The sequence below is a fragment of the Pleurodeles waltl genome, chromosome 5 (assembly GCF_031143425.1).
Source record: "Pleurodeles waltl isolate 20211129_DDA chromosome 5, aPleWal1.hap1.20221129, whole genome shotgun sequence".
Lineage (NCBI taxonomy): Eukaryota > Metazoa > Chordata > Amphibia > Caudata > Salamandridae > Pleurodeles > Pleurodeles waltl.
In genome coordinates this window covers 523,690,407-523,710,165 of record NC_090444.1, presented here as the reverse complement: position 1 = coordinate 523,710,165, position 19,759 = coordinate 523,690,407, and the positions used below count along the sequence as shown (strand labels likewise).

Genomic DNA, 19,759 nt, shown 5'->3' with positions numbered 1-19,759 from the left:
TATTTTAGCATGCAGGGCCTCCATTGCTCAGCTATTGCTAAATTCTTTTTTTTCAGCTCAGAGGAGGCGGCACTTCCAACCTCAGTTGCTAATTTCCCTGCACTACACAGCATGGTCAACAGCTTAATCACTCAAGGGCTATTCCAAATGCAGGGACATGCAGATAGTGAAACACCCTCTTCCCATCAGAGTGGCTAAGCAATCACACTGGATTATGACTGCGCTCCGTGAAATGAAAGGACAAGGGCAGAAATTAGAGCACAAGCCGGGAATGTGAGGACTTGACTCTGATCATATTCGTCCTAGAGGGCTCAATCAGGCATACCGCGAGGAACAGTGGGCTTTTTTTGTACTTCCGGTAAAGGAATAGCAAAGATCCTCCGGCAGAGTCTTGGGCACTATAGACTGCCTTGTTTCTTATATGGAGTTAACAGTTGATTGCTATGATGAGATCAAATTAGGTGTCATCTAGTTTTTCATTTTTCTGCAATCAGAACAGGGGAGGGAAACGGCGCAGTCACTGCGGATGAGCATTCAATGTAGTGTAGTACTTCATGATGTGGAGCCCTCTCAGTGATGCTACTGTATTCAACATTTAGCGTGGATAGAAGCTACTGTTGCACATGAAATCCTTCAAGTGCACTAACAGCTGTACACGTCAATGAAACCATTAGCACACAATAAAAACTATAAAACATATTTGCTAAATAAGCAAGCTATGTTTAAGCTTTTATTTAAATACGACACAGTTATGAATGTGTAATTTTACAGGGAACTTGATAGTGTTTAAAAATGATGAACCACATTATGTAGTGCTATGGCAAAAAAGACATACTCGTATCTCTGGACCGCATGGATAAACACTTTCATGTGAGATTATTGAGCTGACAATGTCGAAACGAGCTTCAGTTTCTGATTTCAACTACTGCAGTTTTAAGAACTGACAGTCTTTAGTATAAAATGGTAAATGCAAGTCTCATTTGCTTAAGTTATGTGTGTTGACCCCAGGGAGACGTGCAGACATTTTGTAAATATAGAGTAGGACATTTAGGGGGTCATTTCAACCCTGGCGGTACGGGACCGCCAGGGCTGAAATGACGGAAGCACCGCCAACAGGCTGGCGGTGCTTCCAGGGACATTACGACTGCGGCGGTTGCACCGCCGGGGCCGGCGGTTTCCCACCACAATGGCCCCGGCGGTTGTAATCCGCCAGGGCAGCGCTGCTAGCAGCGCTGCCCAGTGGATTACGAGTCCCCCTACCGCCAGCCTTTTCCTGGCGGTTCAAGGCTGGCGGTATGGGGAGTCGCGGGGCCCCTGGGGGCCCCTGCACTGCCCATGCCACTAGCATGGGCAGTGCAGGGGCCCCCTGACAAGGCCACATGCAGCTTAGTGAAAAGCGCGACGGTGCAACTGCACCCGTCGCACAGCCGCAACACCGCCGGCTCCATTTGGAGCCGGCTCCCATGTTGCGCCCCACATCCCCGCTGGGCCGGCGGGCGGAAATTCTTTTTCCGTCCGCCGGCCCAGCGGGGATGTCAAAATGGGCACCGCGGGAGTGCGGCCACATTGGCGGCCGCACAGCAGTTACAACCGCCGCCCGCCAATGTTGTAATGAGGCCCAAAGTCTTATCTTCATTTGACCCTATGACAATCTCATTCCGATTGCAAAGAAGTAAAAGAAACACAATCAGAAACCTCTTTAGAAATTAGTGAATTTCAATTAAAAAAAACTGGTGATACTTTTGTACCAATATTATTGCACACTTTAAGAACTTGTTATTGAAATCTGAGTTAACCTTTGGACGACTTAGAGGTCCCACAGATACTCCACATGCAGGGTAATGATTTGTCTGGAATTCTATAAAGTGACTGGTTGAGCTGTAAGCTCATCCTGCGAGACAGGTAATTTAATACCCTAGTTGTGAAGGAGAATACTGGGGTAACAAACTAGGACAATTTTCTTTTTTTTTTTTTCTTTTTTTTAAAGATCATCTGCTTCTTAGATAGCTTAAATGCACTTGTTCATTCATACACCGCACTATGAAACGACCAGGTAAAAATGTAAACTTCATATCCTTCATTCAATTAAAATGCATGAACATAACCAAAGAGGATTCATCCATTTTACCTTGAATGGCAATTTACAATGTCTCAAATCCTGCTCCATATTTAAGAACGCAGTGCTTTAAATAACGTCACAAGAAGTCCAAAAACAAATAGACAGGGCTAACTACCTCCAGCAGCCCCAAGTCACTGATGAACTAAACTGCTAACATACATTCGATTGATGTAGTTATTTTCTGCACTGAAGCATGTCACAGGCTGAACATTTTCCAGGTGTGACTTTAGAGACGCCCCCTAACGAAAGCAGAAATAAAAATTTTAAAAAACACTCTGACTAAGTTGTCAGTCACATAATATCAGTGAAAATAACTTAGCAAGTTATAGCTCAAAATCCTTGGCTTTAATTTGATGAACCAGAGGGGTAGAGCGCCATGACCAGCCTCATTCAGAAAATCATCATTAATAATGGGTGGCAGTCCTTGACAATATAAAAAAAATCCAATGAATGGAACCGCTGCTTTTTACCAGTTTAATTGCTTGAATCCCTACAACTCCAATTTACTGTTCTAGCGACATTCCTTTTATTTCTGAGGACTGAGTTCAAACAAACCTTTCTACTAAGAAGGCAAATTTATTACGGGTTAGACAGCACTAGTTGGCTACAGAAATGAATACAGCTACAACTCAGATCACTTAGACAAAACGCCGGGAAATATTTAATAATTATGAAGAATAAATGTACAGCTAGTAGCAAATCTTGCAATGAAATTAAGGATGCAACAAGCCAGGATGTACGTTTAGGATTCAAAAACATATGGTCCCCGTGTAAGCTCCTTTCGATGACTTTCAGAGTGTATACCATGTGTAAGAAGTGATAATCAATTTATTTATTGCTGCCAGTGCACCATACTTTAGACCCCACTCGTTGTAACAGCAGCAATGTTTAATCCCACTGTACTATGTGCCCACCTGATACATTACTAAAGTATGACCTCATTAACTGCCTCTTGGCTTGTTACTTGGGCGAAACAAAAAAATGTTGTACAAAATTATGATTTAAAATCACTAGCACTGAAGCATTCTGTTCATGGCACACAGATTGGCTCGTGCTAAAAGTCTAATTAAAAGCGAACAAAGGAAGGTGGCCAAGTTCACCAGGACACACAGATGCAGCATGACTCTGTTCTAGCCAGGTTTAGAGGTGTTGTTTCATTCAGTCATAAATGCAAATATACAAAAACGTCTTGCGCTATCTTGGTAACACAACAAGCAAATAAAGACAACATTACACGAATAAAGCCATTGCCTAAAGAATAAAACATCCAGGAAATGATGGGAAAAGGGTAAGGGTAAACAATCAGGCAATCAATTTCTAAGTTGGACATAAATTAAGGCAAACTGGTCCAGCACACAAGGGTATGGGAAAGAAATTCCAAAATGTGGCCGCTGCTACAGAAAAGGTCCCGTTACCGTAGGTATTGATTTACAACCATGAAGACAGTCTTGAACATAAAGCCCTTCCTGCTAGGAAGTCAGTGGTATTTTGGTAGATTGCTCTGTGAATGATAACAATGGCCTTAAAATAGACATTCATGCGAACTGGCAGGCAGTATAGCGTTGAAAGGACCAAGATAATGTGCTTACATTTGGAAAGGGCTGTGATAAAAGAAGCTGCTGCATTTTGCGCCACTAAAAAAATGATGCAGAAGGTTTTCTAGACATAAATCACAATAGTCAGGTGAAGACTAGAGCAGGGTGTGGACCAAATGGACATTAAGCTGTGGCTTGATAAAATGGAGTACTCTCTTGAGGATTTTCAATCGTAGAAAACAGATGCTGATCATTTTGGTGACCGAAAGTCAGGTTGGTGCAAATATACATTTTCAGATTACCTACCACTCACAATGGCACGGGATGACTTGGGAGAAGACAGTATTATTCCAGGTGGAAACATCAAGAACTTTGTGTTCATGGAAAGATTTGAAAAATCAATTGACATTCAGCATGGCATACGGGAAAAGACAGCTGGTCAAAGAGGGGCAGTATTCTGAAACTCAATATGGAGGCAACCCAAACATTAGATGTTTGCCATCAGCAAGCGGGTAAACATGGCCCCCAACTAGGAGAAATGTTGTTAGAGGACAAATGCATAACTTGACAAAAAGGGAAAAATATAAGTCCCCGAGCGACCCTACAACCGACGTCTCTGGGCTCTGAAGTAAATGGCAGAAAAACAACCAACTGTTTCCTTTCATCAAGAAATGAGAGAGGAGGACAGTCTCTGACAAACCAGCTTATCATTTCAAGACCACTCTCCATATCACAGCCTGAGAAAATGGTTTTATACAACCTCTGGTGCGGAGGACTTATTAAATGCACCAATATGAGACAGAGTTCCTGATAGACTGCAACCTCTGCAACCCATGGAGCATTACATGAGTAGGGTGAGTGCTAGGTAATGATCTGTCCTGTGAAATGAACTGGAATACTTAGAGGAACTCAAACCCTCTTTCATCATGAATAGATAAACTCATGAACACTGGAAGCTAGGAATACATATTAAACTCCTATCCTAGTCCACACAATTTGAATAGTAACTATTATAAGTTAATAAACAAGTTTGTGGCAATGACATTTGTCAAACAGCACAACAATTGAAAATACTGTAGCATTATGACACTTTTTGGGGTATCTTCCATAAATATTACCAACTCCTCCTTTCTCCAGGATATATATATTTATTTTTGATAAACATACTTTTATTATTTTAAAGGTGCAGGTGCAAAACATGTGAGACAGGACATTGTGAAAGTTCCCAGTCCATAGCATCATTAAGCATCGACAACAAGGCATTTAAATAAATACCGAATATGCGTAACAGGACTACCCTGCCACCACCTAACCCATTACCTCCAGCCATGGCTTCCACACCCTATCATGTTTTCGAGGGCAACCCCGAGCTTCATACTTCAGTTTTTTTTGCCCAGCACACCAGTCCACTCCTCTTCTCCACTGCTGCAGTGACGGGCCCCTAGAGGAGTTCTAAGTAGCCGCGATATCCCTCTTGGCTACGAGCAGGGCAGTACCCGCAAGAGCGCGTTTCGCTCGTGTTCCACCCATGTTATCCATCACCCCCAACAAAATCAGTTTTGCAGACATCTGCATCTCTAACCCCAGTATGCCACTGAGTTCTCGTACTACCTTTCCCCAATATATCTGTAGCACCGGACATGACCAGACCATATGAAGGAAGTCTGCAGAACATCTAGGACATTGAGCTGTGGGCTGCAGACCAGCCCGGCACATCCAGAGCGGCGTCAAATATGCCCTGTGTAGGTAATAAAATTGCACTGTACGGAGTCTCGCCGATACCACCAGCCCCCTCGGTGCCATCAAGGCCTCCATCCATTCCGCCTCATCCAGAGCCCCCACTTCTGACTCCCATCTGGCTCTCAGTGGGTTCAGGTCTCCCGGAGTATTATTAATTAACATTTTGTAAATTTGGGAAATACCTTTCTCTCCCATGCTACCCATTAGCAGTTTGGCCTCAAGCGAGCTGAACTCCGGCAGAGGGCTTGCGTTCGGCAGATGTTCCCCCAGAGCATGTCATAGTTGTAGGTATTTAAAGAACTGCGTGTGTGCCAATTGGAAGTCTGCCTGAAGGTCTTGAAATGATTTCAATGTGTTACCTTTCCATACGTCCCCGACCAGTGATATGCCCAACAGATCCCATCCCACAAACCCTTTCAGCGCCGCTGTCTCTTTCAACCATGTCCCCCTCCACAACGGGGTCTGGTGGGTAATCACCGCATTCCAACGGGTGAGTCTTAGCGCAGCGCGCCACGCCATGAAGACTATCTTAGTTACCTCTACCATGTCCCAGGGGATGGGTGTACCATATAATATATCTAGGATAGCTGGGAATCCCAAAGTCTCTAACTCTACCTGATAGGCCGGGTCTGCCCATCCTCCATTGAACCATTCATGAATCACCAGGAGTTGGGTTGCCAAATCCTAGAGATAGGGATCCGAAGCCCCCAGACCCCTGTCGTATACACCCCTTTGGCAATGTTGTGTCGCTACTCGATGTCTGGCCCCCTTCCATATAAACAAGGCAGTGGCTCTCTCTAGTGCTTTGAACCAAGAGCATGGAATCGGGAAGGGGAAGTTCTGAAATACATATAAAAGTCTGGGTAAGACCATCATCTTGTACAGGGCCACATGGCCCAACACATTTAAGGGCAATGCTTGCCACCTTAGCAAGCCCGCCTTTACGCGGGCTAGGAGCGGATCTATATTTTTCGCCCACGACAACTCAGGCAAAAGGGTCACCCAGATATTTAAAGCTGAGTCTGCGCAGGGTTATCATATCTTGCCAGTCGAAGCAGTCATGCGTGTTAGCCAAAGGAACCAGCACCGTCTTTTTTGGGTTCATTATGAGACCTGACACAAATGTATCACGAGGCACTACTGAACCGTCAGCCACAGGCAATCCTCACAATCTACTTGTATAGTAATACTACATTCAGGTACATACTTGCTCCTCAAGTCACTCTTCATCTTAGCAATCATTTGGAAAAACAACATGTCGACTCGACCACCTTAAGCGGAGACATTTCCAGCTTTACCCTTGTCTCCGTTAACAACCCCCCCCAAAACAACATTCATCTTGGCTACTTCATCATTCCTTCTGGACTCCCTACTCAGCCAAGATGTTTAAATGTATTACCCACTCCTTGACAATATAACTCCAAATTATTAGTCTCTTCCACTCAAACAACCAATTTAGTACCACTGAAACACAAACGTATTGCCCCTTTATCAAAAAATAAAATCCTATCCTGTTTAATACAACTATTGGCCCAGCTCAAATATCTCTTCTGCAGGTAAAATGTTTGATCAATTGGATTCCATCCAACTTCAAACTGACTGTGAAACACACCCCTTCCTAGACTTTGCCAGATCAGTGGTCTGCACACTATATGGCACAGAAAATGAACTGTAAGCTACATGGGAAGAAATCCACTGTAAGGAAATGCCTCCTTGGCATGCTTACCCCCTAACTTTTTGCCTTTGCTGATGCTAAGTTATGATCTGAAAGTGTGCTGGGACCCTGCTAACCAGGCCCCAGCACCAGTGTTCTTTCCCTAAACTGTACATTTGTCTCCACAATTGGCACAGCCCTGGCACTCATGTAAGTCCCTTGTAACTGGTACCCCTGGGACCAAGGGCCCTGATGCCAGGAAAGGTCTCTAAGGGCTGCAGCATGTCTTATGCCACCCTGGGGACCCCTGACTCAGCACATGCACACTCATGTGTGTGTGTGCTGGTGGGGAGAAAATGACTAAGTCGACATGGCACTCCCTTCAGAGTGCCATGCCAACCTCACACTGCCTGTGGCATAGGTAAGTCACCCCTCTAGCAGGCCTTACAACCCTAAGGCAGGGTGCTCTATACCACAGGTGAGGGCATATGTGCATGAGCACTATTCCCCTACAGTGTCTAAGCAAAACCTTAGACATTGTAAGTGCAGGGTAGCCATAAGAGTATATGATCTGGGAGTTTGTCAAACACGAACTCCACAGTTCCATGATGGCTACACTGAAAACTGGGAAGTTTGGTATCAAACGTCTCAGCACAATAAATGCACACTGATGCCAGTGTGAAATTTATTGTAACATACACCCAGAGGGCATCTTAGAGATGCCCCCTGAATACCTACCCGACTTCTAGTGTAGGCTGACCAGTTTCTGCCAGCCTGCCACACACCAGACATGTTGCTGGCCACATGGGGAGAGTGCCTTTGTCACTCTGTGGCCAGGAACAAAGCCTGTACTGGGTGGAGGTGCTTCTCACCTCCCCCTGCAGGAACTGTAACACCTGGCGGTGATCCTCAAAGGCTCACCCCTTTTGTTACAGCGCCCCAGGGCATCCCAGCTAGTGGAGATGCCCGCCCCTCCGGCCACTACCCCCACTTTTGACGGCAAGGATGGAGGAGATAATGAGAAAAACAAGGAGGAGTCACCAACCAGTCAGGACAGCCCCTAAGGTGTCCTGAGCTGAGGTGACCCCTGCCTTGAGAAATCCTTCATCTTGAGTTTAGAGGATTCCCCCAATAGGATTAGGGATGTGCCCCCCTCCCCACAGGAAGGAGGCACAAAGAGGGTGTAGCCACCCTCAAGGACAGTAGCCATTGGCTACTGCCCTCCCAGACCTAAACACGCCCCTAAATTCAGTATTTAGGGGCTCCCCAGATCCCAGGAAATCAGATTCCTGCAACCTGAAGAAACAAGAAGGACTGCTAACCTGCAAGCCTGCAGAGAAGGAGGAAGACGACAACTGCTTTGGCCCCAGCCCTACCGGCCTGTCTCCAACTTCGAAAACCTGCACCAGCGACGCATCCGACAGGGACAAGCGACCTCTGAAGCCTCAGAGGACTGCCCTGGACTAAAGGACCAAGAAACTCCTGTGAACAGCAGCCCTGTTCAAAACCAGCTACTTCTTTGCAACAAAGAGGCAACTTTCCAAGACTGCACGTTTCCTGCCGGAAGCGTGAGACTTCACACTCTGCACCTGACGCCCCCGGCTCGAGATCCAGAGAACAAACACCTCTGGGAGGACTCCCCGGCGACTGCGAGCCATGAGTAACCAGAGACGACCCCCCTGAGCCCCCACAGCGACGCCTGCAGAGAGAATCCAGAGGCTCTCCCTGACTGCGACTGCCTGTAACAAGGGACCCGAGGCCTGGAACCAATACTGCACCCGTAGCCCCCTGTACCTGAAGGAACCGAAGTTCAACGCAGGAGTGACCCCCAGGAGACCCTCTGCCTAGCCCAGGTGATGGCTGTCCCGAGAAGCTCCCCTTGCCTGCCTGCACCGCTAGAGTGACCCCCTGGTCCCTCCATTGTTTCCTACCTGAAACCTGACGCCTGCTTTGCACACTGCACCCGGCCGCCCCTGTGCGGCTGAGGGTGTGTTTTGTGTGCCTACTTGTGCCCCCCCACTCCCCAGTGCTCTACAAACACCCCCCTGGTCTGCCCTCAGAGGACGCAGGTACTTACCTTCTGGCAGACTGGAACCGGAGCACCCCTGTTCTCCATAGGCGCCTGTGTGTTTTGGGCACCTCTTTGACCTCTGCACCTGACCGGCCCTGAGCTGCTGGTGTGGTAACTTTGGGGTTGCCTTGAAACCCCAACGGTGGGCTGCCTATGCCCCAGAACTGAGACTTGTGAGTGTTTTACTTACCTCCTAATCTAACCTTTACTTACCTCCCCCAGGAACTGTTGATTTTTGCACAGTGTCCACTTTGAAAATAGCTTATTGCCAAGACTGTACATGATATTGTGTTCATTCAAAGTTCCTAAAGTATCTAAGTGAAGTACCTTACATTTAAAGTGTTTGGTGTAAATCTTGAACCTGAGGGTCTTAAAATAAACTAAGGAAAGATATTTTTCAATATAAAAACCTATTGGCCTGGAGTAAGTCTTTGAGTGTGTGTTCCTCATTTATTGCCTGTGTGTGTACAACAAATGCTTAACACTACCCTCTGATACGCCTACTGCTCGACCACACTACCACAAAATAGAGCATTAGAATTATCTACTTTTGCCACTATCTTACCTCTAAGGGGAACCCTTTGACTCTGTGCACACTATTTCTTACTTTGAAATAGTATATACAGAGCCAACTTCCTACATCCACCTACTATGTTTGTCTTACTCTGTCCTCCTCTATCTGTTTTTGACACCTTAGAAAACTACATGCTGTGTACCAAGCTCTCTACACACTTCTGGGTGAAGGATATTGCCTTGACATAGCTCAAACCCTTCTTACAAAACAGTACACCACAAACCAAACCTGACAACTGCATAGCCATTCAACAACACTATCCTTTTCAATATATACCTTAAAACACTTATTCACATCCTCATCAGCCACAACCTGGCATTTCAGTGGTAGGAATTAGGACATCTAGATCTGAATATTTTGACAGTCTTAACCTCTCTGACATCTGTCGATGTTGTTCAAAGACATTCACATCTGGATGTAGGTCAATTATCTGGTCCTCAATGGGTTCAAAATACAAACTTCTCTTCTCCTTCCTCGCTTTGGCAACAAATAGTTTGATCTCTTTTTCTTTCAAGACCTTTGGGTTCATCTGGCACGAAGAATGGGCACTGATGTTGGGGTCCAGCCTGAGACACCGGAGACAGTCATCATGAGGGTCCTTGATCAACATCTGACCATCACACTCCTGGTAGGGCTTGAATCAGGCCTTCTTCGGCTGAGACATTGTTGCAGAAAAAAAAGAATCTACTGTTTTTCTAACCTGAAACACTGTTACCAACAGAAAACTATAGGGAGAGAAGAAAAAACTGTTAAGCGTCAAAGGCGTGGAAAAAAGGGAATGGATATCAGCACGCTGACGAGGACTTCTTATGGCTCTGATGATGTCAGACTCAATCGCGTACGGAGCCGTAGCATTATCACGTCCTCGTCGACTTGGAGCGCTATGGAGAAAGGTTTCCGTGGAATGCTGACACATTGGGGATATTCAAAAGATGAGGATTCCACAGGAAGATGCATCCATCAAAACCGCTGTTCTACTGCATTCCCATCTGACCTCTAAAGTAGAAGGAACTGAATAAATTGCCTTGTGATATCAGTACCAGAAACCTGGATGGCCCAGCCAGTCATCATGTGGTAAACTAATAGATATGGTGGGCAGATCTACCTTTTTAGCAGTCTCAAACATTTGAGGTAGCTGGACATGGTGGTGTTTTTCCATCAAAAGCATGACTGTAGCCTGAGGACCCATGAGCACAGATTAAGGACTTGGAGCTCTTTTTTAAAATCAACTACTGTTTTGGCTAACTTTGGCTAACTGATGAGTGCCAAAGAGTGCGACTCACTCTGAATTACTTTCTAGTACCTATACATATATCGCTGAGGGGGCTGGCCATTAGTGCCAATGGAAAGAGATGTCTTAGGTCAGTATTGGCGCGGCTATTGATTTTCTTTTTTTATATAACATTAGCCTCAGATAGTACAGAAGGTGCAGATGGATGAGGTAGTGAGCCTGCCACTACAGCAGGACAATTTTATGGAGCAACTTCCAGGAAGGGCTCTACTATCTTACTTTTTCAGGGCTTTCCAGGCTATTAGAGCAGCCTATTTATCTTTTGAGTTAAATTAAATGTTTGCCTTGATATAGTTATATTATGGGGGTTACCCAGTGCTTCATATGTAAAAGAATGAGTGGTGGTGCCCAGAGCTCTGCTTAGTAGCTGCTGCTGATGCAATTAAACATTGGTTCACCAAATACTGAAAACTGCACAGGCATAAATGCAACCCATACCTCTTCAATCCACTACCAGACACTCCATGCCCCTTAATCTCACTGCTGCAGATTCCTGCTTTCTCAGTTTGTGACAATTTTACTGTTTTACTCTTCCTCAATCTTTTTTCTTTGAGTGATTTTCCCTCTCTTTCCCCCAGGAAATGTCTGATGAGGAAAAATAAATGTTGATTGTAGGAAAGTACCTTCTTTTTGGCATGGTTAACCTCATTTTTTGCCTGCTGTCAGTGTGTTTTGACTGTGTTCACTGGGATCCTGCTAACCAGGACCCCAGTGCCTGTGCTTTCTCCCCTAAATTTGGTTGCTAAGGACTTAACAAACCCCACATTTGGCATATTGGTGCCCCCATGCAACTCCCTAGTATTTGTTACTTGGGTACCCAGGGCATTGGGGCACCAGGGGTTCCCCATGGGCTGCAGCATGTACTGTGCCACCCATGGGAGCCCATGTCAAATGTGTCTGCAGTCCTGTCATTGCAGCCTGCCCGAAAAGGTGCATGCACCCTTTCACCACAGGTCACTGCACCAGGACACTGTAAGTCACCCCTATGGCAGTTCCTCCTATCCCAGAGGGCAGGGTGCAAGTACCTATATGTGAGGGCACCCCAGCATGAGCAGAGGTGCCCCTACGAACTCCAGCTCCATTCTCCTGGACTTCGTAAGTGCGGGGAAGCCATTTTACCTGTGTACTGGTCACAGGTCACCTGTGTCCAGCTACATAATGGTAACTCCGAACCTGGTCATGTTTGCTATCAAACATGTTGGAATCATACCACAATACTGTTGCCAGTATTGGCTGTATGATTCCAAGCACTCTGGGGGCTCCTCAGGGGACCCCCAGCATTGCTCCTACCTGCCTTCTGGGGTTTTTCAGGCAGCCCATGCTGCTGCCACCCCACAGACAGGTTTCCGCCCTCCTGCTGCTTAGCCTGCTCAAGCAGGATTTCCTTTGGGAGAGGGAGGCAACACCCTCTTCCTTTGGAAATAGGTGTTACATGGCTTGGGAGGGGTAGCCTCTCAAGCCACTGGTATGCTTTGAAAGGCACATATGGTACCTTCCTTGCATAAACCGGTTTGCACCAGTCCAAGGACACCTGATCCCTGCTCTGGTGCAAAACTGGACAATGGAAAGGGGATTAACCACTCTCCTGCTCATCACCATCCCAGGGGTGGTGCCCAGAGCTCCTCCAGGTGGCTGATGTTACATTTTGGGCCATATCCTGGGGTATGGCTTCCTAGACATTGTTTACACCTCACTAATAGGGGATACCTTGACCTGGTATAAGATGATAACACCATAGGTGCTCACCACACACCGGGCAAGCTTCCTACATTGGTCCCCCAAAAAATGTAGTAGATTCTATTACATTGTAATGGGAATTGGGACTTTAGCTTTGCCTTCTAGCTTGCAGACCTGTACCCCGTCACCTAGTGATTTTTAACCTTTTAAGCACATTTATTTAATTATTTCTTCCAAGATGGCTACGAGGTTTATAGTTAGGAAGATGTTTTAGTTTCACGTCATCAGTGCCGTTCTGTAAGGGCGTCACTATCAGTGTCAAAGATAAATGAGATACGTAGGTATTCACATCATGTACTTTCCCACTTTCGTGTGACAGAAACATTATGTACCTTTTCAGGGAATTGTTTATATAATTGCTGCCCCAAGCATGCCTTTTTATTTATTGTTTGGGAACATACCTGCGTCAGGGGTCCTATAACATCTGTAAAAATTAATCTCACACCGACATGATTATCAGAGGGATTCCTACCAGATGCCATCAACGCTATCTATGCTATCTGTCGCCTTGATGCAGACCCAGCCTTCGTGTCACCACGGAGTCTGATCTAGAGACCTCATTCCAAGGTAACGACGGTTGAGGGGCTCTTCTCATGGACATGGTACTGGCAGATTACGTTTAACGCACATAGCTCCCGTTAGGTTAGAGATTACGCTCATCATGCTAGGGTGTTAGGGTTTATTTCACACCTGCTTTACATCTTAGATTATTGCAAAAGGGCGGGGGTCTTTGTATTCAGGACTCTGATTTTTACAGTCTGTTTCTTGCATCGTTCATCCTTCATCCTAATCATTGAAGCCCATGCAATTTGCAGTAGATTGCAGTTTTGTTAATCAAACCTATTGAAAACTTCACTGCATCTCTTTCATTACCTGTGTAAGACTGAGAGATGTTGCTCATGTGAGATTAGGGTAATCACCATTTAACCAAGACTCCCCTGAGATGGCGCACTCTTGAGTCCATGTATATAGGCTGCCACAAATCACCTTCTACTGTTTGGGTTTTTGGTGAGGTACTGCTTGTGCGCTGGGAGGGTTGAGGTGACAGTTGTGACTTGTAGGATTGGCCTAGTCACCTACAAAGGTTCTGTCATCCCTAAACCAGCAGTCTTGCCTAGAGCAAGAGTCCAACGACGACATAAGTACTTTACCATATGAAAGGCAATCTTTATGTACCACAATGAGGGAGCACTCTTCAACACAAGTAGAGGAAAACAGGTCTTTCAGAGAACAAATACATCTACAAAATCCACTTTTGTGGCACACAATCTTGACAAGTTGCTGTGAAAGACCTAATAGCAACACAAGAGGGCATTTCTCTTCAAATGTATCACAGGCCCTTTTGAACCGTCAGCCACAGGCAGTCCTCCAAATCTCTTGCAACACCCTTCACTTGCAAAGTAATGCTACATTCAGGCACATACTTGCTCCCCAAGTCCCTCTTCATCTTAGCAATAATTTGGAAAAACATTCTGTTGACTTGACCACCTTCAGCGGAGACATTTCCAGCTTTACCCTTGTCTTCATTAACAAAGCCGCTAAAGCAGGATTCATCTTGGCTACTTCATCATTCCTTCTGGACTCCCTACTCAGCCAAGATGTTTAAATGTATTACCGACTCCCTAACAATAACACTCCAAATGATCAGTCTCTTCCATCCAAACAACCAATTCAGTAACACTGAAACACAAACATATGGCACCTTTATCAAAAAATAAAATCCTAACCTGTCCAATCCAACTATTGGCCCAACGAACGAGTTACTTACCTTCGGTAACAACTTTTTTGGTGGATACATTAGCTACCTGTGGATTCGTCACCTAATGAATACCCCCATTGCGCCAGCACTCGACGGAAATCTTCTTCCTAGCTTCTGCACGTCGACGAGGACGTCACAGTTGCCCACGCGACGCCGTCTGATGTCATACAGGCAATAAGAGGTCCTCGCCGATGTCAGTACCAACATTTGTTACGTGCCTGAGAATAATAGGCCATTGAGATGAAAGAACAATGGAAATATTTAATGATATTCCAAACAAACACATCATTCTGAGAATACAGTCCTTCCCCCTTTTTTTTTTTTTTTAAACAAATATATACTTATATGAACAATATATATATATAAATATGAACATATGTACAGAATATATACAAGTCCTCAAAACCAAGAGGAGCACACTCAAGAACTACTTGATTAGACCAGACAGGCAACGGGGAGGCGGGTGGGACAGTGAGGAATCCACAGGTAGCTAATGTATCCACCAGAAAAGTCGTTAGCGAAGGTAAGTAACTCGTTCTTCTGATGGATACAACTACCTGTGGATTCCTCACCTAATGAATAGAGTCCCAAAGCAGTACCGCACTCGGTGGAGGGTGCCTGAATGGTCAAACCAAGAAATCCTGCAGCACCGACCGTGCAAAATGGCCATCCCTTCTGACCTCAGAGTCTAAGCAGTAATGCTTCGCAAAAGTATGAAGGGATGACCAAGTTGCGGCCTTGCCGATGTCGACCACAGGAACACCCCTAGCCAAGGCCGAAGAGGCCGACTTAGCTCTGGTGGAATGAGCTCTTATACCATCAGGGGGTTCCTTCTTTGCTAAAGAGTAAAACATTTTAATGCAAAGAACAACCCACCTGGAGAGTGTTCTCTTGTGGACTGCCTTTCCTCTCCTCTTTCCCACGTATCCGATGAAAAGCTGATCCTCCAGCCTGAAATCCTTTGTTCTGTCTATATAAAAGCTTAGCGCCCTCTTTGGGTCCAAGCGGTGGAGTCTCTCTTCTTCCTTTGAAGGCTGAGGCGGAGAATAAAACGTGGATAGAGTAATTGTCTGGGCCAAATGAAAGGGTGAAACAACCTTCGGAAGGAAAGCAGCCTTGGTCCTCAACACCACCTTATCCCCATAAAAAGATGTATAAGGGGGCTTTACAGATAGAGCCTGCAACTCACTCACTCTCCTTGCAGAGGTAATTGCAACCAGGAAAACCGTTTTAAGAACTAATAAGCTTATGGGGCAAGAATGCATAGGCTCAAAAGGGGACCCCATAAGGAAAGTTAAAACCAAGGTCAAATCCCATTGAGGCATAACAAAAGGAGATGGAGGGAATTTATTCATAAGGCCCTTCAAGAATCTAAGCACTATTGGAGATTTAAACAAAGAAGGCTGGTCTGGAAGACAAATAAAGGCTGACAGGGCAGACAAGTAACCCTTAACAGTAGCTACTGCACAACCCCTCTGTGCCAGGGACAAAGCAAAAGACAAGACATCTGATAAGTGGGCACGTAAGGGATCAATTTGTCTTTCTCCACACCAACACACAAATTTAGCCCACCTGCTAGCGTAGATAGATTTAGTGGAGTGTTGCCTGGCCGATAAAATAACATCCACTACCTCAGGTGGGAGAGAAAAGGAACTCAGGTTGCCCCGTTCAATCTCCAGGCATGAAGGTGCAGGCTCTGGAGGTGGGGGTGTAAAACCTGCCACTGCGATTGTGAGAGGAGGTCTGCCCTGAGAGGGAGACGGAGCGGGGGGTACAGAGAGAGTTGGAGAAGATCTGATTACCATACCCTCCTTGGCCAATCCGGAGCTATTAAGATGACTTGGGCCCGGTCTTGGTGAATTTTCCTCAGAACCCGAGGAATCAAGGGTATGGGGGGAAACGCGTAAAGCAACTGGTCACACCAGGACATCTGAAACGCGTCCCCCAACGTTCCTTGCACCGGATACTGGAGGCTGCAGAACAACGGGCAATGCGAGTTCTCCCGAGTGGCAAAAAGATCTACCCGAGGGATTCCCCACATCTGGAAGATCTGTCGGACTAGATCTGGGCGAAGACGCCACTGGTGATCGGTGGAGAAGTGCCGACTGAGACTGTCCACACGTACGTTCAAGACTCCGGCCAGATGGTTTGCTACCAAGCAAATCCGATGGTCCCTTGCCCAGGACCATAGCCGCAGAGCTTCTCTGCAGAGAAGGTACGACCCTACTCCTCCCTGTTTGTTTATATACCACATCGCAGTAGTATTGTCCGTCAAGACCTGAACCGACTGACCGCGAAGGGAAGGGAGAAAGGCCTTGAGAGCCAAACATATTGCCCGCAACTCCAACAGATTTATATGAAACATCTGTTCCACTGGAGACCAATGACCTTTGACCTCCAGGTCCCTCAGATGAGCTCCCCACCCTAGAGTGGAAGCATCCGTTATTACTGTGGTCACCGGCGGAGGTTGTGAAAACGGCCTTCCCTGAGAAAGATTGCCGTCCGCAATCCACCATCTTAGATCCACTGCAGCGTCCCTGGAGATCTTTACCGATCCCTCGAGATCTCCTCTGTGTTGAGACCACTGCTTCCGGAGACACCACTGAAGAGCCATCATGTGCCAGCGAGCGTGAGTGACCAACAGAATGCAAGAAGCAAATAGACCGAGCAGACGCAGGACCTTGAGGACCGGAATGACCGCTCCACTTTGAAACGTTGGAACCAACGCCTGAATGTCCTGAATCCGCTGAGGCGGAGGAAAGGCGCGATTCAACGTTGTATCCTGTACTGCCCCTATGAACAGGAGGCGCTGAGACTGCTCCAGGTGAGATTTGGGCACGTTCACAGAAAAACCCAGGTCGAACAACAACTGGGCTGTCGACTGCAAGTGACGCAGCACGAGCTCCGGAGACTTGGCTTTGATCAACCAGTCGTCCAGGTAAGGAAATACCGCTATCCCCTTCCTACTGAGCTCTGCCGCAACCACCGCCATCACCTTTGTGAAGACTCGAGGTGCTGAAGTAAGACCAAACGGGAGGACAGCAAACTGATAGTGCTGCGATCCCACCACAAACCGGAGATGCTTCCTGTGCGACTTGAGTATCGGAATATGAAATAAAGCATCCTGCAAGTCGACAGACACCATCCAATCTCCTTCGTTCAACGCCAAAAGCACCTGAGCTAGGGTCAGCATCTTGAACCTTTCCTGTTTGAGGAACCAATTCAAGATCCTCAGGTCCAGGATTGGCCTCAAACGACCATCCTTCTTGGGGATCAGGAAGTATCTTGAGTAACAACCCTGACCCCTCTCCTGCTCTGGAACCAACTCCACCACACCCTTTGAAAGGAGGACTTGAACCTCCTGTTCTAGTAACAGGAGATGCTCTTCTGAACAGTAGGAAGGGTGGGGCGGGATGCGGGAGGAAACTCCCGAAAGGGAAGGGCATAGCCTTTCCCCACAATGCTGGTGACCCAGGAGTCTGATGTTATATCCTCCCACTTGCGGAGAAAGTTCAATAACCTCCCCCCTACAGGAGTGGTATGAGAAGGAATTGGTGGAAGACTAAGGCTGCTTCCCATGCTGCACCCCTCCAGAGGAAGAGGAAGAGGCAGAGTGCTGCTGGGCGGGTCCCCTGGTTCGGACCCTACCCCTCCCCCTGTACGATCTGTAGGAGAGAGCAGTGGCGGGTTGTTGTTGAAATCTGCCTCGAAAGGAGGAAGATGAACCACGACCAAACCCCCTAAATCTTCTAAAGAGTCTGGACGAAAAAGAAGAGGAGGCCTGCAAGCTTAAAGACTTCGCCGTGCCCCTAGTCTCCTTAAATCTCTCTAGGGCAGAGTCCGCCTTGGAGCCAAAAAGTTTATCCCCATCGAAGGGAAGATCCAGCAGGGCTGACTGGACATCCAACGAGAAACCAGAGGAACGAAGCCAGGCCTGCCTCCTCGTAGCAACAGCAGTGCCCATAGCCCTGGCCACAGAGTCAGTCGTATCCAGCCCAGACTGGATCACTTGGGTTGCCGCAGCTTGAGCATCGGAGACCAGACTCAACACCTCCTGAGGCACCTCAGCATGGGACAACTTTATCTCATCCATCAGGGCGTAGATGTATCTCCCCAAAATACATGTAGCATTAGTAGATTTTAAAGCCATGCTGCATGAAGAAAAAGCCTTCTTGGAAGAATGATCCATCTTCTTTGAGTCTCTGTCTGAAGGCACACCCGGAAAAGAACCTGGGGCAGACCGGGATGAACATGAAGCCTGAACCACCAGGCTCTCAGGGGTCAGGTGCCTGGACAAAAAGCCTGGGTCCGCAGGAGCCACTCGATATCTGCGAGCCACCGATCTATTAACTGCCGAAGATGACACCGGCTTCTTCCAGATTTCTAGAATTGGATCCAACAGAGCCTCATTAAAAGGCAGAAGTGGATCTGCAACCGTCGAAACAGGATGTAAAACCTCTGTTAAAATATTGGGCTTAGGCTCAGACACCGGCAAGGGAAGGTCCAAAAAATCAGCTGCTTTCTTTATTACAGAGTGGAATGAAGCAGCCTCCTCTGTATACTCTCCAGGAGATGTTAAGTCCCATTCTGGAGAGGTGTCCAAACCACTAGCTGTATCTAAACCCTGGAGGTCCCCCAGAGGTTCCTCAATCCCTCCTTCCTCCAATGCCTGCTTCTGATACTCCTGCTCCTCAAGAAGGCGAAGAGCAAGCCTTCTTGAATACAACCTGGCTTCAAGTCTAGGCGTCAACATGGCTTCAGCCGACGTCGAAGCTTGATGCCGATCCTCGGATCCATCTGACGCCGGATCCATCAGCGCCGTGGACTTCTTCGGCGCCGTATGAGGCAAAGGATGGACAGGAGAACGCTCCGGCGCCGGACCCGCGGATCTATTCGGCGTCACCGGCTGTGAAGTTGACGCCATAGGAACCGGCGCCGAGCCAACACCTCCCATAGGAAAGAAGGGCATGAAAGGTGCCGGTCGTAACGGAGCCGGAGCACCCATGTTGAAGGCCAAAGGACCCGAAGGGCCAGCCGGTCCACCACCTGGAGCCATCTGTTGAAAGATAGCAAACATTGCATTTAAAAATGCGGAACTGTCGCTCCTGGGGCCGGGAAAGCCGGATACTGTGGAGCCTGGGCTCGAGGTGACATCGGCGCCGGCCCCGGCGTCTGAGAAGCTGGTGAGAACTCCTGACGCTGAGGAACCTCAAACACAAATGGTGGATTCAAAGGCGACGTCGGCGAAGCTGGTGAAGCCGGTGATGCAAGAGGCGTCT

General features: G+C 47.1%; 1 protein-coding gene across 1 annotated transcript in view; it reads right to left on the bottom strand.

The window, feature by feature from the left end:
- The window catches only part of KIZ (kizuna centrosomal protein), a 737,711-nt gene that overhangs the window by 656,176 nt on the left and 61,776 nt on the right, over positions 1-19,759 (bottom strand). The gene's annotated exons all lie outside the window — the stretch shown is intronic.